Source organism: Myxocyprinus asiaticus, chromosome 41 (genome assembly GCF_019703515.2).
Source record: "Myxocyprinus asiaticus isolate MX2 ecotype Aquarium Trade chromosome 41, UBuf_Myxa_2, whole genome shotgun sequence".
Lineage (NCBI taxonomy): Eukaryota > Metazoa > Chordata > Actinopteri > Cypriniformes > Catostomidae > Myxocyprinus > Myxocyprinus asiaticus.
The window spans coordinates 20,779,788-20,801,300 of record NC_059384.1 but is presented as its reverse complement, the minus strand read 5'-3'; the positions used below and the strand labels follow the sequence as shown (position 1 = coordinate 20,801,300).

Sequence of the window (21,513 nt, the reverse complement as noted above, 5' to 3'; positions counted from 1 at the left end):
TAGCGGTGTTCAAAGTCCAGTATATCCTGATGGAAGCACTCGCCTTGCTCCTCCGAGTATGCTCCCATGTTCTCCTTGAATTTATCAAGATGAGCATCAAGGATATGGACTTTGAGGGATTTCAGAGGTGGAGCTGAAGAGAGATACCCATACTACCCCAACCAAAAAGACCTCAACGACTTAATTAGAGATCTTGGTCTCACCAGGTCCAATGCCAAGCTTTTGTCATCTAGGCTCAAGCAGTGGAACTTGTTGGATGAAAGTGTGTAAGTCGCAGATCAGAGGAAGCGTCACCAACCTTTTTCCAGATTCTTCACCCGTCAAGATGGGCTCTGCTTCTGCCACATTGTGACCAGTCTGTTCAAGGCAATTGGAATTGCCTGTAACCAGAATGAGTGGCGCAGCTCATCCAGGAGCCTCAAAGCCGTGCTGCTCCATAATGGTTACAAGTGCCCGTCTCTTCCCCTGGCTCACTCGGTGCACCTCAAGAGAATTACAACAGCATCAAGACCTTGCTGGACGCCTTGAAGTATGATGAGTATGGCTGGGAGGTCATAGGAGACTTCAAAATGGTGCATTCCTGATGGGTCTTCAAGGCGGTTTTACCAAGTTTCCCTGTTATCTTTGCCTTTGGGACAGCAGGGACACCAAGGCACACTACCACAGGTGGGACTGGCCACAGCGGACCGAGTTCTCTGTGGGGAGGAACAACGTCAAGTGGGAGCCACTGGTGGACCCCCGGAAGATGCTGATGCCACCACTGCACATCAAATTGGGCCTTATGAAACAATTTGTCAGAGCTCTAGATAAGGAGTCAGCAGCCTTCAAGTACCTTCAAGTCTTCTTCCCTAAGCTGTCTGAGGCAAAGGTCAAAGCCAATGTCTTCATCGGACCACAGATAAAGAAGATCCTGGAGTGCAATGAATTCCCCAAGAAGCTCTCTAGTAAGGAGAAAGAGGCTTGGAACAGCTTTGTCGCAGTGGTTCAGGGCTTCCTGGGCAATCACAAGGCTGAAAACTATGTGGAGCTCGTTGAGACTCTGTTGAAGAACTACAGCACAATGTGCTGTAGGATGTCCCTCAAAGTCCATATCCTTGATGTTCATCTTGATAAATTCAAGGAGAACATGGGAGCATACTCTGAGGAGCAAGGGGAGTGCTTCCATCAGGATATACTGGACTTTGAACGCCACTACCACAGACAGTATAACCAGAACACGATGGGAGACTACATTTGGGGGCTGATTCGTGAAAGTGATTAACAGTATAATCGTAAATCTCGAAAAACTACTCACCTCTAAATCTTTTGTAGTCATTTTTGTATTACTTTAGTATAAATACATGTTAATTTGGATTCATATGTTGTTTTTTCGGACTTTATGTGAACGAAAAGACACAAATTCACCTGTTTTCTCATTGGAAATAGGTACATTTCAAAATATCACTGTCCTGGTCACAAAAGCAAAGTTTGTGGAGAATAATAGCCATTTTCTATACTTTTGAGGCATAAGCAATTAGGAAATAACACTTACTACCCAGGAACAAAAATTGTGTTACATAGTGCTATTTATATTAATGTTGTATTTATGATTTTTAATCAGGATGTTTGCTGATGCATTTTGTATGTTAAATAAAGCTGAAAACCTTTTTTCTTGAAAGTTTGTTTTTCTTTACTTCTTAATCAGTGGAATTCTTAATAAGTCCCATATTTCCTCCTCCTCTCTCTCTCTCTCTCTCTCTCTCTCTCTCTCTCTCTTTCTCTCTCCACAGATACAGACAGATCTGATAGTAATTATGGGATCTTTTGAGAAACTCTTTCTTATCCCTGCTCCTTTTGATGCGCTGTTTTCAGTTCCACTTAAGCATTGTAATTGTAAGAATACTTCTTTGATATGAGAACTGGTTACAATTAAATCTTACTAAGAAAATGTTGACTTTGGCCCAACTCATACCAGACTACACAAACAATGTGTATATGATCTAATGAGAGGGGCCTCTGCCTCAGTCCTGCACAAAGCGAATGAAACTGATGAACTCTGAAAGCTAAAGGCCCTGCCTTATGCGCTCTGTTTGATAGAGGGAGGGGCAAGCAGACAGACAGACTCTCACAGCTACCAAATTCAGCAGACTTGGGAGAAGTATGTAAATATCACAGGGAAATATGATGCCATTAATGTTTTGATCTATTGGACAGACACAGCTGTTACTTTAGACTTCCAGCTGCGAGAAGGGCTCGGAATCCAGCCAATAGCATACAAAGACCAGCCGACCATTGTACCCTTTTGTAAACCTTATGGAATGCAGTAGCTATGATTGATATGCAAAAAATGAACAAGGTAGTGTTTCACAGGAAGGCTGAAGTCATTCCAAACCTGTATGACTTTCTTCATTCTGTGCAACACAAAAGATGTTAGGCAGAATGTTAGCCACAGTCACCATTCACTTTCATTGCATCTTTTTTCCATACAATGAAAGTGAATGGTGACTGAGGCTAACATCTACTGTATAACATCTCCTTATGTATTCCACGGAAGAAAGAAAGTCATATGGGTTGGGAACAAAGTGAGGGTGAGGCTCAGCATAGAGAGTTTATCTTTAATCTGATTTTTCATGTGCCGCATTGCTATATATGCCTCATTAAACTTGTATAATACAGCCCTATTTTAATTTAAGCATTCATGTTAAAATGACAAATGGTGTGCATTGTATAAACTACACAAAGTCCAGTGGAAATTAGTGTTTTGGATCTCTAAACAGAGAATCGATCTCTCACAACCAAGACTCGGACCAAAGACTATAGCTGCAAGAAAAATACCCCACCTGTGTGAATTTCAAGATTTAAACATTGAAATGTGCACTCGCCAACAAAAGCTATTTGAAGACTGACATTTTCCATTTTAAAGCAACCCCACTGTACAAAAACGCCCAGTTGGGGCACCAAATTGCTGCCTCAATTAGTCTCTAATTAATGCACTGTTAAATAAACTGTGAATTCTGAAATTATTAAATTACATTGTCTCATGAAATGCAGGCTGGGGATTTATCATAGAATGGCTTTAACTTCCAAGTTAACAGGTGATTAATTGCCATGGGAGTATGAGCTTTCAGCAACCTCTTTTTCCAAATGCGCCCCAAGCTCTTCCAGCTAAGCGTCAGGTGAAAGAGGTTGATGGCAGACCGTCAGCCTGAGAGCTTTGGCTATAAACTGGACATGGCAGACCAGCAACCTGCTGATGAAAACTTGGCTCCTTTGCTTTTTTTCTGATCTCTAGGGAGCCATTGAAGATAGCATTCTTCAATTCTTTGTGTGCTTCTTTACTTTTTCCTTTCTCTCTTTTTGCTGTTCCCTCTGCAGGAACCCACAGCAAATCTGTTCATTCGACAAGCGTCCTTCCTCCACCTCTTCCCTCTCCTACTTTCTTTCGTCTGAGGTGGTTCTTTAATTCATCTGAAGTTCAGACTGGCCCCTGCTGTCCTCGGACTGCCCCCCCCCACATCCCTGCTTTCCATTGTAAACAAGGATAAACAATCTGTTTGTCATAGTGGAGTTAAAATAATTTTTCTCCTTATTTTTTTTTATTTTTTTTTAGCCAAAAATCTATATTTGAGCTCTTCATGACCATTTTCACCCTCTCTCTGACTTTTAAGTACATTGTAGGTTTATGCTTATTTCTAATATATTATTTAAGTAGAATAGATTAATTATGGCCCGTAATGAGTCATTGTGAATGAGAAATGTGAGGTGCTGACTGTATGACTCGTGTGTGTAACAATGAACAAAAAGGGGGGCCTGGGTAGCTCAGCGACTACCAGCCCTGGTGTCACGAGTTCGGATCCAGGGTGTGCTGAGTGACTCCAGCCTGGTCTCCTAAGCAACCAAATTGGCCCGGTTGCTAGGGAGGGTAGAGTCACATGGGGTAACTTCCCCGTGGTCGTGATTAGTGGTTCTTGCTCTCAATGGGGTGCATGGCAAGTTGTGTGTGGATTGCAGAGAATTGCATGAGCCTCCACATGCCATGTGATAAGATGTGCGGATTGACGGTCTCAGAAGCGGAGGCAACTTAGACTTGTCCTCTGCAACCCAGATTGAGGTGAGTAACCATGCCACTGCGAGCACCTACTAAGTAGTGGGAATTGGGCATTCCAAATTGGGAGAAAAGAGGATAAAAAAAAAAAAATAAAAAATTAAATTTAAAATGTAAAATAAATAAATTAACAAGAAATTGATTTTTTTTAAAGTGTTTTAGAAAGTAACTTAAAAGTAATTAATTTGATTACTTTTCCAATGAAGTAATTAGTAAAGTAATCTGATTACAATTTTTAGAAAAATAATTAGAAATTTGTAGTGTATTACTATTTTTATACAACGTACCCAACACTGTCTATTTGCAAAGCCTGTATGACAATGTGATAGGATCACCATGCAATCCATGCTTAAATGCGGCAAACAATGGTTAAAGCTGATGCAATTTCTGTGACACTAGTGCCACCGAATGGAATTTCAAAAATAAACAATGTTTTCAAAAAAGCTTTCCGAATATGCCTCTGGTCTGCAGTTGTTCAAACAAAGAGATAGTCCTGCCCCCAACTCATGCCATTGGTCGAGTAACGTTGTTGTGGCGGGTCTAAACAGGTTGCTCAAAACAGAGGCATTTCTTCCTTATTACTTCACCATGACTGGGCAAGCCAAGTTTCTTATCACCCAGTTGTCATCATTGGTATATTAACGTGAATACACGTGTTGATGTATTCATTTGTATGACGTCAGAAAGTTGCGAAAGTTTCAGAACAAGCCATTTTTTTGCAGCTTGGTCAGGCCCGGTTCCAGATCAAAATCACTGAGGGTGCTTCTGAAAATAGTGGGGGTGCTCTGTATAAAGTGGAGAGGTATCCTAATTACAAATTATTTTAATAGATTAAATCATGTTTAAATGCTACTAAAACAACGTAAATGTATATATATATATATATATATATATATATATATATATATATATATATATATATATATATATATATATACTACCGTTCAAAAGTTTAGGGTCACTTACTCATTCTTTATTTTTTTTAATTTTTTTCACATTTTAGAATAATAGTAACGTCATCACAACTATGGAATAATAGAAATGGAAATATGGGAATTATGTTGTGACTAAAACAAAATCCAAAATAAATCAAAACTGTGTTAAATTTTAGCATCTTCAAAGTATATATATATTTATTTTATTGTATTAGTATTATTATTATTTTTTTTTATGTACAAAACTTTTTTTCTTTGTTTTGTTTTTTCTTCACATGATCTGTTGCTGAAAATGAAAGCAAAATGCTGTGCCTGCAGATTAGGACACAGTGATTTGCAAATCATACACGTTTATAAGTTTCGATGCAGCATTTTATGTGTTCACAAAATGCATGGTTTTTTCACTGTAAAAAATGTCCGTAATTTTAACGGTAAAAACTGTAAAAATGCTATAGTAAAAAACCCTTAATTGGTAAACTTGTAGTTACCTAAAAATATAAGGTGCAAAATTTTAATATATTTAAAAGATAATACATTAAAATGTTTCTAAACATTTAATTTTTTAGATGTAAAAAGTCAGATTTTCCCATATAATTAACAGTAAAAATGTATATCATGTTTAACAACAGAGAACGTACTTTTTACGGTAAATTATTGTTAAAATTACAATAAAAACATTAATGGGACGTTCCCAGAAGTCCCAGAACCCATTACATTTCATTATATTTTATGGGAATAGTTATGTTTCTTCTTATTTTTAATATCAGTTATGTACTTTGGAGTGTTCTGTGTTATATATGATGTAGTTTAGTTAATGTTTATTGCATAACTTTAATTTCACATGTGTTACCCTGATGGTGTTTAGTGTTTGTGTGAGTGACACTGAGCACTGTCTCTACATTTATTGGTCATTGCCCCTGGAAGGGCCTCTGTTGATGTCATCATGCCCTTCTATAATTACTACAGTGATTAACAATACATTATAAAGTAAAAAGCAAATTTTTACAGTTTCAGAAGGTTAATATCAAGTTAATTATTTAATAATATAAACGATGATAATGCACCGTAAAATATACAGGCATCAAAATTACATCCCGTAAAGCCTGAAACGTGGTTACCATATTTTTTACAGTGAATTTCTGGCAACCACAGCTGCCAGTTTTTTTACCATAAATTTAACAGGATTTTTTTACAGTGTGGGATTCAAGGAAATCTGCTTGCCAATTTACAGTATTGCATAAATTAAGTATAAGGCGAAATATTTCCAATTTGTGCAAGTATAAATCTCTGATTGGGGTGTTGCATCTATTATCTGGCAACCCTGGGTATATTAAAAGCTTGTGGATGTGTGATAGGTCCCAAAGCCAGATAAATGAAAGATCTAATAAAAAACGTTCATGATAAATCAACCCACGGGCAGTAGTTTGCCGTGGTCTGCAATTGAGGATGCTCTCAGGGCGCTTTCACACTAGCACTTTTGGTGCGCACCCAGGTCGAATGACATCAAACTTCGGTTTGTTTGGGTGGTGTGAAAGCTGTTTTCTGAACTCGTGTGCTTTAAAAGGTGGTCTGGGGTACGGTTCATGTGAACTCCAGTATGGTTCGCTGCTGATATGAACACAATTGTACCAAATCACGGAAGTGAACCGCTTGTGATGATGTTAATTATTGTGGTATAATGAATTTCTCCTACCTGCTTGTGTCCAAATACACCGCCTTCAGAGAGCAGCTCACATTCTTCACATCTCTTGCAATGCGTCTGTGGGCTCGCGGCAGACAAACGTGAATATTCTTCACATCATTGCACATTCAATGCATCTGCGGGAGACAAACACAAGTGTTGTTCTGTGCATGGCAAGTTTTCGTAGTAAATCAAAAGAGACAAACTTTAATACTTCACTTAACACAGTGACGTCTTCTCGAGTTGTTACCTAGATAAAGTGGTAAACAGCTGCCGCTTGTACTCACGTTGATGACCTAATTGGACCGTGGTTTGGACCCAAAAAATATGATGTGAACAGAGACCAGCGGGGGTAACGGAAGAGGGGAGGAAACAAACTCGGGTTCAGTCCAAGCAATCAAACCAAGTGTGAAAGCACCCTAAGGTTCATTTGAGGGTGCTTAGCATAGAACCGTGCCTGAGCTTGGTTTCAATAAATGGTCTTTTTTAACTAGTGAGATCGAAGTCTGAGGATGTTTGAGGTTTTTAAGATCAAAAAAATGTTTATTCCTCGTGATATGACCCTTTAAAAGCTTTGCATGCTGCTTTGCTAATTCAGCTTGGAAGAAAGCTTATGCATTCACTATCAATACTTACTTTTTAATTTTTGGGAGATCGGGAAGGAAAAACAACACTTGGTGAAATGGAGGGTGACGAGGCTGCAGAGTAACGTCCTGCATCTGGTGCGCTCCACAGACGCAAGATCTGGTCTACTGCAAAAGCAACAAAACGGACTGTAAACATCCTCTGTGCAATGCCGAACTGTCTCTCTAAGCTCAGTTCCACAGCCCCATCAGCCCATGGGCTGCTACATGTGATATAAATAATTTCGCCTTGAAAAAGGGTACAAATTGTGGTTACAGTATGACACTTACAATGGAAGTGAATAGGGTCAGTCCATAAACATTAATGCACACTGTTTAAATGTATAGCCACAAGATGTAAATATTATACCTGTTAACCTGATTTAAGTGTGATAAAAACTGCATACTAACCTTCTGTGTAAAGATATATCCAATATTACAACTTTATTGTCATGACAATGCAACGCCGGTAAACCCGGTAAACACTGTTACAGCAGTAAATCCCTTACTTTATTATACTAAAATCATGTTGACACTTATAATGTTTATGTCTTGTAGATATACTATTAAAAAAGTTTATATTTTAAAGGTTATCTGTACCTTTAATGTTTAATGTAAGGTAACTTTCTGTAGGCTGTAATTAACTGTAACTAAAATGTTTGCTTCTTTTTTATGCTTTTTTTTTTTTTCAAATAAATGAGGGACAATATGAAATTATTATAATTTTATTTATTTATTGTGGTAATCAACATTGTGCCACCACAAATGCTAACGACTGAACTTATACTGTATTGAACCTGGAACATGCCGTTAATTACAAAAAACATTATATTGTTTTTAATTATTTTAATCTTTCGACAGCACTAATATTTTTATTTTGAGGTTGTAATTTCTGTTTTATAGATTTAAAAAAGCAAAATCAAAATTTTTCCAAGTACTCCCTAGAATATGCTAATGTTCTCCTTTTGGTACACATACCCATGGTTGGGAATCAGTGTCTGGTGTTAAGCAAGCTGGCAAGAAACAACAGAGAAAGAGGTCAGATGGTAAGTAGGAAGAGAACCGGATGACGCCACTCTAGTATTACGCATGTTTGTTCCCCATAGCTACAAATCACATGGTCTTGATGAAGGTGTGTGAGGAGATCTGTTGAAATTATAGGACTCTGCTTCAGTGGTTTATGATGGCGGGAGCAGCGTGAATTTAACACATCTGTCTGACAGAAAGCAAGACCTCTGTTAGCTTGTTTGGCGATCTGCGCAGATGTTGGCACATGGATCTTAAAATGTTCTCAGCTGTAAATCTTCTTTAGTTTGGTGAGCTACCGCTCACAGTCTGAGTTCTGAGGAAGTGGTCTAAGGATGCAACCAAGTCAACTGTGTCCCTTTTAAACAAGGAAAATAAGCAGTGGGCAGTTTGACCATACAGTACATGGTGACATGACATCTACTGGAGCCATCTATTGTTTGTATAGGCCCGCTCTCTTAACACAAAAGTCAATCTCTACAGCTCCCTCTGTTCTTCATTTGAAGTGGCTCGTGACATCCACCAATGGGAAATTATGATAAATATGATGAGGTAATATATTGCAGTCTTGATGTAATTATTATTTAAAGCTGAAGTCAGCAATTTCGCCGACCCTGGCATCACAAAACAGAATTGCAAAAATAATTCTTTTTATTTTTTATTTTTTTTATTTTTTTTACTAGATTCAAGAAAACTCCCCCGTTTTCCATTGATTGCACAAATATATAGTACCTCCCCAAACTCTCACAACTGGTCAAGCCAGTGTTGCTGTGCCAGTTTTGATGGGAATGTTTTGATTGCGCCACAGAGCCACAGTGTTACACTTTTAGGAAAAATCAACCTACAAATGGCTTACTTGCATTAGTAGACTCTGCATATTAAGCTGTGATACGAGAACAAATTTTAACATAAAACATTACACATACATTAAGTTTAACAAAGTAGCTGGCACCAGCCAAGCATTTGTCATTGCTAACAGATAGCTTTCTACAGGTATTACAAACCTTATAGGCAGTAAAATCTACACACCGTTTTCTAAGGGTGGGGTCATTCATCCTTTGCAACTGGGAACTGCATCGCTTTTGCATGTACTATTTAGTATACTGTTTAAAAACACATTCTTCAGTGCATAGTGACCCATGTTCTGTGTTTGCCTTGAATGTCCTGCTATATTTGTCTTTGAGCAGGGGAAACAGGGGCTTACATTGGGAGAACTTCACAGAATTCAATGACCAATATTTCATGCCAAGATCAATGTCTGTTGGAAACCTAACACTGAGATAATGTCATGAAATCAGAACAGGCTTTCCTGAACAGTCCTGAAACAATCTGAAACAGTCCTCAGCATGTCTCCAACAGGAAGCCACCTGTGCGGGATTGTTTTAATGCTTAATAACTTCATGTGTCTTGATTGATCAGATTTCTATCCGATTGGGTATGCACACCGCATTTACACTTGGCCACATAAAACTGATACAAAGCTGATCTAATATTTCAATGCCAAATGCAAATGAAATGTGTTAGTCAGTTTTGTGATAATGCTATTGATGGGCAGCAATATTTTGCCATGATTTAATAGATCATTTTGATTCTACACATTTGAGTGTGTTTCTGTTAAACACATTGGCCACCCTGAGAACTGGGATGATGATTTTGTGCCTGATAATGAAGTTACTGCAGAGATTATTTAGCAGGGATGGGCCACTTCTATTAAAATGAATGGGAGAAATTGAAACTGTCAACCAAGGAGCTCTGTGCACCCAATGGTCAACGGATGTAGAAAGGAAGTCCTGCATTACAGTTAAAATAGCCAATCACCTTTTAGATACAGACATCATCTGTCAATTAAGAACGTGCATGTGCATTAGCAATACAAGCTGGGAATTATTATTATTATTATTTTAATTTTTTTGTGTGTAATATGAGGTCAAGAATCACAGTTTATGATTCCAGTATTGTCAGATTTTATTGCTGATTTGAAACATGATCTTTGATCGTAATCTTGACCAACCGTTTTTGAGATTTCAGTGTTTCCCCATTCATGTAGATAGGAGCTGCAATAGTCTCCCGGGAGCATTCCAAAGAGGGCCGACAGTGGACTGACTTGCTGAAAGACTTTGATTACTGGCAGTGTGGAGCTGCATTAGAACAAAGATTGCCATCTGCTGGTAAAGGGACCATGTGAAAAAACATCAGGGAATTTGGGGACTGACTGTAACAATAGAAACTAGCATTGACAAAATGCACATTGTCAAGGGTTGGAAATTTACAGTAAAACTGCATACAGCCTATTTAATAAATCACAGTTAAAAAACAAAAACAAATACTGAATAAATAGACTGTAGCTTTCTGAGCAACACTGAGAAAAAATAATAACATTATTATAAAGATGCAGTTAATTTAATTTAATTTAGGATGCTTTGTGTCTAGTAAAGTTAACCCTTAAAACTGCATATTGTCCTAGTGAGTTTTATGTTGGGGAAATTCCACTGAAATCATTGAAAACAGTAGAGGGAGACATTTGGCTGCATTTGGTCTTGAATATCTAAGTTCATTAAGTTTACTGGGCAGTCAAAATACTGTGCATAAGACACATCAACCTTAAAGGGATAGTTCACCCAAAAATGAAAATTCTCTCACTATTTACTTACCCTCATGCCATTACAGATGTGTATGACTTTTTTTCTTCAGCAGAACACAAACACAGATTTTTAGAAGAATATTTCAGCTCTGTTGAGCCATACAATGTAAGTGAATAGTGACCAGAACTTTGAATCTTCAAAAATTACATAAAGACAAAATAAAAGCAATCCATGACTCCAGTTGTTAAATCCATATCTTCAGAAGCTATATGACAGGTGTGGGTGAGAAACAAATCAATATTTTTCTATATTGTCCTTTTTTTCTATAAATCTCCACCTTTGTCCAGTAGGTGGCGATATGCACAGAATTTTCGAACTGCCAAGAACAAAAGAAGAAGAATGTGAAAGTGAAAGTGGAGATTTATGGTAAAAATGACTAAAATATTGATCTGTTTCTCACCCATAGTTATCATATTGCTTCTGAAGAAATGGATATAACCACTGGAGTCTTTTGGGTTACTTTTATGTGGCATTTATGTGATTTTTGGAGATTTCAAGTTCTGGTACACCACTCACTCTTATGTGTAAAACTTTTTAATGGGGACAAAATTGCAAGACTTCAAGTAGTATGGAGATGCAATAGGACAAAGATTGCCATCTGTTGGTAAATTACTCCACAGCTCAATAAAAACAGCTAAAGGGGACTATGAAATGAATATTCCTGGTTCAATATATGTTAAGCTCATTCATCAGCATTTGTGGCATAATATTAATTACCACTAAAAACGTTTCTTTGAAAAAAAAGCAAAAATTGAGAGGAAGTGGAAATGGAAGTGAATGGGGCCATTTATTTTGAGGGTTTAAAGACAGAAATGTGAAGCTTATAATTTTATTAAAGCACTTTCATTCTTCTGGTAAAAATCATGTATTATTTGAGCTGTAAAGTTGTTTATATCGTAATTCTTTCAGTCATTTTAGAGTTTTAGGGTTTGTTGACATTACATTGTCATGGCAACAAAGTTGTAAAATTGGATATAACTTTACAAAGATAATGTTATTAAGTGATTTTATCACACTAAAATCGTTAACATGCATATTGTTTACATCTTGTGGCTTTACTTTTGAAACAGTGAGTATTTTAACATTTACAGATTGGCCCCATTCACTTCCATTATAAGTGCCTTACTGGAACCCAGATTTGTGCTTTTTTTCAAGAAAAGGAGGGGCAAATCTAATTCAATTTTTGTGGTACTCAATATTATGTCACAAATCCTGTTGATTGAGCTTAACTTGTATTGAACCCAGAATATTTCTTTAAATATATTTATATTACATTAAATATATCCAACCATCCAGATTTAGTTTACAATTAGCTGAAAACCTATGCTATACTTTTTTATAAACTTATTAGGGCTGTAAACTGGGGTACTCACTGTAAAAAAGTATTCATGGCAAAAAAATAAAAAATTAAGTATTCATGGCAAATTTCTAAAAATGTAAATTGTTGGCAACATATAACTGCATACAGCCTTCATAACAACCACACCAGTGCTGCTCAAAATGGATCAAAACTTGTACACACATTTTTAGCTATCAGAATCAGTGAGAGAGAAAAAAGTAGCATTATTATTATTATTATTATTATTATTATTAATGTACTTTATGGCAAAGCTTGTGTCTGAGTATATATAGAGTAGACCATCATATGTTGGCAAATCTTCCCCAAGAAACAATAGAGGGAGACAATGAATAGCATTTGGTCTATATCTCTGGGTTTATCCAGTCTATTGGGCAGTAAACACACAAAAGGACAGCGACTTGAATGTTTACACTTGGCAAGGAAGGGTAGATTTGGCTGCCCAAAAGAGGGAGCCAACTAAGAAAAAGTGGAAACAAACTTCAGCTGAGAAACAGAGATTCCCTTTTGATTCAGTTCACTCGACACTGCAGTAAGCACTATGGGGAGTGTCCTTCACAACCGTGCTAAAACACTTATACAATCACACCAATCCTATGATTGGCAATGGTGTCCAAGCCCACCCCTTCAGCGGACGGAACTTCTCGGCATGACGTGACCAGAACGACTCGTTGCCTGTGCTCAGCACCTGCATTGAGAGACTTACCGCTCCTCTGTGTGTTACGATGAAGAGTTCTCCACATCGCCTTCGAAGACGCTCTCGGTGAACGGGTTCTTTGCTTCAGACACTCGTCGCCGATCAGCGCGGTGCTTCAGCAAAACTCCTACCTGCTTCCCACAGCTGTCTGACTAGAGTTACTGTATCCTTTATATATGTACTGTATATATACAATATTATCTAAAGAGCCATTTGTGGGATACGCTTCTTTTTAAAGATATTATTCTGCAAGCACATCCCGCCGCCTGATGAGCACGAGAGCTGTGTTCACTTGCAGTTCTCATGGAGACAGATTGCCCTCACTGCGAGGGCATAAATCTCCGGGTGATGCGCTCTAGGATTGTCCTCGTTCTGAGGGAAGATCCAACCTCTCACACCCTCCCACCCACCTCTTCTGTGTTAAGTCCAGAGGGACCACATAAGGATGCATGGCGGGGCAGTAAGGTTGAGCTGGAAGAATTAGAGGAGGATCTCGTGCCGGCGCAAGCCCTGCAAGCCCCCCGAACTTACGATCTAACGTCCTCACCTGTGCAATATGCACGTGATGAGCTCCGGCACTCTTTTGGAGCGCATGGCCTCATTACGTTTGGCTGCTCTGATGATGAGGATGATGCTGTGTCACTCGCAGCTTCAGGTGAATGATCCACGGAGGATGTTGCTGGCCCTTCCCCCAGCAAGGGTGAAGAACGTGCACACGCCACAGACAAGGATCTCGTGAGTGCAGTTGAAGAGCTCGGTCTTGAGTGGTCCCCTCCAGAAAAGCCAAAAAAGTCTCACCTGGATGAATGGTTTTTGCAAACCAACCGTTGTCAACAGACCGCGGTTTGTAGTAGCGCACCATTCTTCCCTGAGGTCCACATGGAGCTGCCATGCGCCCTACTCTTCATGCACTCAGGTCGGAGGTGCTGCCGTCCTCACTAAAGTGGACGACGCTGAGAAAAAGGCTATTGTAACGAGGAGGATAGTGGGGCCGTGCTGTTAGGATGGACACCTGGTGCTGAGTTACCACAATCAGCTGGGAGAGGGATAAAGAGGAGCCGGAGATTCCAGTGAGAGAGAGAGAGAGAGAGGTGCACTAAGTGTATGCATTCCACGGGTTGGACTGAAAAGTCAACTCAATGAGAGAGCACACGGAGCTGTGTGTGCGTTAATGTTTTGGTTATGCTGAAAAGCAGTTTTATGTTGTGTTTAATTAAAAGTCTTTGTGGTTGTTAACCTGGTTCACGATTCCTCCTTTACGATGAGCAAGAGACCTGTCTGCCACAGCTATTTAAAGCTTCCCCCGGTGGAACAGGTGGTCGCAGCTCACCTCTGCCATAATGCTGCCATGGGATGGCAATCCCACCCCGCCCACCCCTCCAAGCCATGTCGACTGACGTCCGCACTGGCTAGAAGAGCTTATACAGCAGCAAGCAAAGCTGGCTCAGCACTCCACAGCATGTCGGTGCTCCAGGTTTTTCAAGCTAAGCTCCTCAAACAAATGGATGAGCAAGGCCCCAATCCAGAGCTGTTCAAAAGCAAAGAATCCATCTCTCGCTGCCCCAGCACAGCCAAAGTTACTTCTGAGCCATCCGTGAAGCCATGCAAACCGTGGCCAAGTGTAAGCAAGCTGTCTCAGTGCAAAAAACGCGGCGATGGAAAACCCCCGGCCGGGCAGTGGAAACGTTCCTTATATGCCCGGCCCCTTGAAGAGGAGCCCAGAGCTTGCAATTATTCATGGCCCAGAGCTGAAGAAGGCTCGATTTGAGGCACACAGTGTTTCTCCCCTTTTCCTCATTACTGTTCATCAGGAACGGGACATTGTTCAAAATATTTTTTCTGTGTGTATTACTCAAATAAAGATTTTTCTCACAAAAGAGAAAAAGGCGCCTGTTGTACAAATACGGGAAGCTCACACATTCTCAGAAAAAGGGCCATTTCCTCTTCATGTATCATACACCCCACACATAATGCTCAACCGCTTCCCAATGGTGAGAGGCACTCTATCTCCTATAGCGAGCTAATCAATAAGCCCGCTGCACAAACACGTGGTGACTGGATGTTAAAAACGATCAAGCATGGTTATATGATTCAGTTTGTACGCCGGCCACCTCACTTCACCGGCATTTTTCAATCAGTGGTCCGACCACAGGATGCGCCGGTGTTGCGTGCAGAGATTCCCAGTCTCCTCACAAAAAATGCTATAGAGACTGTCCCAGACTGCGACACACACAGCAGGGTTTACAGTCGTTATTTTCTCATTCCGAAGAAAGACGGCGGGCTTTGGGCCATTCTAGATCTGAGGCGCTTGAATCGCACGCTCGTGAAGCGCCCACTGAAAATGTTAATTCAGAAACAGATCTTATCGCGCATCCTCAGGACTGGTTTGCAACAATAGATCTGAAGGACACCTATTCTCATGTACCAACTGCACTACACCACAGGCAATTTCGAGGGAACTGCATATTAAATCAAAGTCCTTCCTTTCGGTCTATCTCTGGCTCCCCGCACATTCACGAAATGTTCGATGCGGCACTCCCCCCATTGAAAAAGAATGGTGTGCGTGTTTTGAATTACCTCTATGATTGGTTATTACTAGCCCAATCAGGGGCACTACTGAGCGAACAGAGAGACTTGCTGCTTTGCCATCTGAAAAATCTGGGACTGAATGTCAATTGGGTGAAAAGCACACTTTTCCCCAGCCAGCAAATCTCCTTTTTAGGAGTATGTCTCGACTCCATGAGCATGCGCACGCACCTCATGAACGAGCGTTTACAGACCATTCTTTGGTGTCTGTCTCAGTTCAAACCGGGGAAAACATTGCCACTGAAATCATTTCAGAGAATGCTGGGTTTTATGGCGGCAGACACCGTTAGGTCAGTTCCACATGAGACCTCTCCAGTACTGGCTCAAGAAACACATTTCACAACGTGCCTGGAGCCACGGGCACATGCGCATCACGGTAACTTGATGCTGCCTGGCTGCTCTAGCACAATGGACAGCGCCGGCCTTCTACCAACAGGGTGTTATGCTGGGTCAAATTTTCAGAAGAAAAGTGGTGTGTGATGGACGCCTGACTTTTGGCACCTGGACAGATGCGAAACAGGCATGTCACATCAACCACCTAGGACTACTGGCTGTCTTTTCAGCTTTGAAATCTTTTCATTCTGACACTGTGAATCACCACATTCTGATTCGTTTGGACAACACAAGAGTAGTGGCGTACATAAATCGCCACGGCGGACTCCGATCACCACAATTAATGGGCATGACACAATGCCTCCTCCAATGGAGCGGACGTCATTTCCTCTCATTGCATGCGACACGTCTGAATTTCGGAGCGGACCTGTTGTCATGTCAGGGAGCATTACCAGGGGAATGGAGACTTCATCCTCAGACAGTGATGAGGATTTGGGAAATATTCGGCAAAGCAGAAGTCGACCCCCTTCGCAATGTCTCGTTCCCTTTATTTCAGGGAAACGCAGTTATATGTGCAACCGGAGACATTCTGTATGGAAAGAACCAAGAAGCAACTGCACTGTACTGCATATTATAATCTCTTTCCTTTGAACTACCAATGTGAATATTATGCGAGGTTGACTCTTTTTATGGATAAAAGATAGAAAAAATAAATCAGTAATAAAGGTACTGCATTATAAATCATTATTAAACACTATGGCCCATGACCTGGTAAATGTTTACTTTAACTGACTTCAGTCTAAATGACTGAAACAGTGAGTGTGTGTACATGGACACCAGAAAGCAGAGTATTGCTTATAGAGAGAAAGCTGCGTTCCTGTTTACATGTACTGTATATGCGCGTACTCTTAACTCGTGTACATGTGTGGCTTGGTGAGAAAGTAGCGTTCTCCATAGCAACATAATATCCCCGCAACGCTTGTGTAAATAATAAACACGGCATCTGAGAAAGACTTAGCTGTTTTACTCTCTGTTGCTTTGCTTTATTTACATACTGTATATTCCACAGTTGATGCTGTGTTTGTTTCTTTAACTTTCTGTTGCGACCTGCAGCGGAATTGCGCAGCAATAGTGGGGTTTTCTCTCTTACATAAAACACCAGTTTCCCCCAGTGTACAAGCACATACACATGGAAGTAAGGGACAGTCGGTAATTTACACTGGTGTTTATAAATGAGTATAGTTTATTGTGTATGTGCTTTCCCTACTGTACTCCCGGAAATGTTTAAGTCTTTCTGCTTTGTTTACTTCTTGTTCGGCTCCATCTGATGACGTGTGTTACCAAGGTCTGTACACGCACATGCGCACTCTTCAAAAACCTGTGAGAACGCCGCTTATGTGTTTTCATGGCCAGATAAGCCATGTTCTCTGGGAGAAACCTAGGTGTGTTAAATGCTCCATCTCTTGGTGTCTAGAACGTATTAAAGCATCTTCCCAAGATTTTAAGTTTATATGTATCATTTCATGTACCATGCTCATGAAAGGTCTTTCGATAAGATTTGTCTTAGCAGCCCGTACAGTATATTTAAGCAAAACATACAGAAAATTAGATGTGGAGGAGTAGCCATAACTGTATGTGGCATATGAATTAGTGTTTTGTGGCAAGCTCCTTCTGGCATGGGGAATACCATGGCATTTCTATTTTCAGTTGGGGCAAGTCCTGGTCTCTTTACACAGCTATGCATTCTGATGGCTGTGGTCAGGCCCTGTGCCAGTGACCTAGATGACTAGCCACAAACTTGCATTGCTGTTTAAAATGTGGTAGGTCAAACTGAAGAGGTCCATTAAGGCATTATGTGAAAAGTAAAGCTGTACTCCCCAAAAAAAAAAAAAAAAAAAAACAGCTTCTGGTTTGGAAGCACAAATATGGACAGCAGAATGAAGCTAAATACTGTATGTATTAGTGTTTGAGAGTCAGTTGTATGCATGTGGAGTTTTACTGAGAGTGATAGGACAGTGGTTTGTTACAGTTTGAGCTATACTACATGTAATACAGATGAGGCAAAACATGTCTAATGTTGTGAATTTCATCATCATTGATGAAGTACAAAAGTGATATCACATTTACATTTTCATTTATTCATTTGGCAAACGCTTTTATCCAAAGCGACTTACAAAAGAGGAAAATCATCTTAAGGAGAAAGTGGTATGAAAAGTGCTGTATTACAAAGTTTCACTAGCATCATAATAGTATTCAAAACAGAATAAAGTGCAACAGGAATTATTTTTTTTAATGACTGGTTAAGTGCTCATGGAAAAGATGTGTTTTTAATCGTTTTTTGAAGACAGAGAGTGAGTCAGCTTCACGGATGGAGTTGGGAAGGTCGTTCCACCAACGTGGTACGATGAAGCTGAAAGTCCGGGAAAGTGTTTTGGTGCCTCTTTGTGTTGGTACAAGGCGATGTTCCTTAGCCGACCGCAGGCTTCTAGTGGGCGCGTAGCTCTGCATAAATGATTTTAGGTATGCTGGAGAAGACCCAGTGACTGTTCTGTATGCCAGCATCAGAGCCTTGAATTTGATACGTGCATCAACTGGCAGCCAATGGAGAGAGACAAGGAGTGGTGCAACATGTGCTCTCTTTGGTTCATTAAAGACCAGACGTGCTGCTGCATTCTGGATCATTTCAGGGGTCTAATTGCACATGCAGGGAGGCCTGCAATGAGAGCGTTACAGTAGTCCAGTCTAGTTATGACAAGTGACTGGACAAGCAGTTGTGTGGCATGTTCAGAGGGGAAGGGTCTTATCTTCCTGATATTGTAGAGTGTAAATCTACATGATCTTGCGGTCTTTGAGATGTGGTCTGTGAAATTTAGTCGGATCTGGATTCAGCTTTCGCCCATCTCAGCGACTCAGTGACAGACACAGGGCAGTCTCAGTGGAGTGTCCACTTTTGAAGCCTGACTGATAGTCATCCAGCAGCTTGTTCTGTGAGAGATAGGCAGAGATTTGATTGACAACTGCCCTTTCAAGTGTTTTTGCCATGAATGGGATGAGAGAGACTGGTCTGTAGTGTTCTATTTGTGTGGGATTAAGTGTGGGTTTCTTCAGCAGCGGGGTTACTCGAGCCTGCTTAAATGTATTGGGAAAAGTGCCTGTAGGTAGAGATGTGTTAATCATGTGTGTGAGTGCAGGTAGGATGGATGGAGAAATGGCCTGGAGAAGGTGAGAAGGAATGGGGTCAAGGGAACAGGTGGTGGGGTGGTTGGAGAGGAGGAGTTAGAGACCTCAATGTCAATCAGAGGAGAGAATATAGAGACAGAAGAGTTGCATACAGGATACATGTGGTTGACAGGGTGTGGTGCTGAGAATGTATTGCTGATGGTTGTAACCTTATTAGTAAAAAATGTGGCAAAGACATCTGCTGTCAGTGATGTGTCTGGTGGTGGAGGGGGAGGGCAGAGAAGTGTGTTGAATGTTTTAAACAAGCTGCGAGTGTCTGTGGGTGCTGTTGATCTTGTTCTGGTAATAGGAGGTTTTTGCAGATTTAACATTATCTGAAAAAGTTGCAAGCAGAGACTGATATTTACCTAGATCTGCTGGATCTTTAGATTTCCGCCATCTCCTCTCAGCTGCCCTGAGGACAGTCCGATGTTCACGAAGGACATCAGACAGCCAGGGGCTGGGTGGTGTAGCACATACTGGCCTAGAGGAGGTAGGACAGATGTTGTCTAGACAGGTTGTTGACAGTGTTTACATTAAGCGTGGTAAATACATTTTGTGTAGGAAGAGAGGTAGAGACAGCAGTGGAAAGGCGAGAGGGTGAAAGGGAACGGAGGTTACAATGAAAGGAACCAAAGGTGGAGTCTGTGTTAATGTAGATGGGAGGGTCATGTTGAATTGAACAAAGTAGTGATCAGAGACATGTAAAGAGTAACAAGAATATTTGAGTTGGTACAGTTACGTGTAAAAATGAGGTCCAGCTGGTTGCCCGATCTGTGAGTTGCTGTGGTGTGTAGTTTTTCCAAGTCAAATGAGGCCAGGAGAGTATTCATTTCAGTGGCCTGGGGCTTGTCTTGGTGTATGTTGAAATCACCAAGAACCACAAGTGGCCTACTATCAACCAGCAAGGAGGACAGCAGGACATCCAACTCCTCAAGAAAGTTTGTCAGCTGACCTGGAGGGCGATAGATGACAACAACATGTATTTTTGTGGGTTGCATTGTAGTAATAGCATGGAATTCAAAACTAGTATTGTTACATAGTGAAGAGTGTGGTGAAAAAGTCCAGTTGTTATGAATGAGCAAACCTGTTCCCCCACCCCTACCAGTGTGTCGAGGGGTGTGGGAGAAGGAGAAGTTGTTGGAGAGAGCAGCAGGTGTTGCTGTATCCTCTGGACGTATCCATGTTTCTGTCAGTGCCAGGATGCTGAGGGTGGACTGCGTGGCAAAGGCTGGAATGAAGTCAGCTTTGTTCACAGCTGACTGGCAGTTCCAGAGTCCCACTGAGAAAGAGAGCGGAGCAGGTGCTGAAGTGCAAAGTGGCCGTAGGTTGTGTGGGTTGAATTTGGTCTTGCATCGATATTGTGTAAACGGTCTGTAACAGATAACAGGGATGTGCTTGAAGGCATGTGTTATTCATGAAGTAGACATGTTAGTATATAGAAGGAAAATATGAAAAGAGACACAATAACAAGATACTTATGGTGAGTGGCGCCTTGTCGTTGTCCTTGCTCGGTGGACTCGCACAGGCAGACTCACTTGTCTTTACCCAAGTAGGTCTTCACACGAGGAGGGCTTTACACGAGGGCTACCACTTCCGCTGCCGCATCAGCATTCAAGTCAAATATATACGCGATGATAATGAGCCGTTCAGTGAAAAAAGCTGGACATGCTTTAATGCTACTTAGCACAACAAAGCTAGTCACGTGGTCAACAGAAACTAAGGGTCGCACGAGGTGACAAGCGCGAGTTCCATACACCGCAAATAAATTATGCTGCACTTTAGCAATAAATAATACTCTAAAACAAGTGAAGCACTGTTTATAGACACTAAAAACCATGATAGTTTTACACACACACTGGACAACCAACGCTAAATCTAGCAGTGAATTACCTGAGACAAGTCAAAACAATAAAGCACACACACACCAACCCACGTTTAGGCGACGCGAGTTCAAGACAGTAAACAAACAGCACAAGTCTAGCAATGAATACCACTCTACAACAAAGTAAACCAATGAAATAAACACACTTACACGCAACAGCAGACTCCTGTAGATAGATTGCTTCTCCGTACTTCTGTAGATAGACTGATCACATACAATGATTGTTGGGACCATTCTGGGTGGTTTAGTTTGAGTAACAAAGATATCCTTATAATCAAACATATAACAATGAACTGCAAGCTCAACATAATGCTAAATTATTAAAGTGAAAAAAAAAAAATGATTAACAGGACTATTAGAAGTGTACCTAACAAAGTGGCCACTTAGTGTATATTGATCATATTGTACAAACAAAGGAAGTTTTACTGGATAATAATGTGCTTCT

The 21,513-nt window shown here is 40.5% G+C and overlaps 1 long non-coding RNA gene across 1 annotated transcript; it reads right to left on the bottom strand.

Annotated features, from left to right (window-relative positions):
* Positions 1 to 18,164: 18,164 nt before the first annotated feature.
* Positions 18,165 to 21,494, bottom strand: LOC127432209 (uncharacterized). The gene is made up of 3 exons (XR_007895719.1): positions 19,926 to 21,494; positions 19,552 to 19,667; positions 18,165 to 18,949 (listed from the first exon to the last, which is right to left on the bottom strand). It is a non-coding gene; the product is annotated as an uncharacterized LOC127432209 (long non-coding RNA).
* Between the last annotated feature and the right edge of the window lie 19 nt (positions 21,495 to 21,513).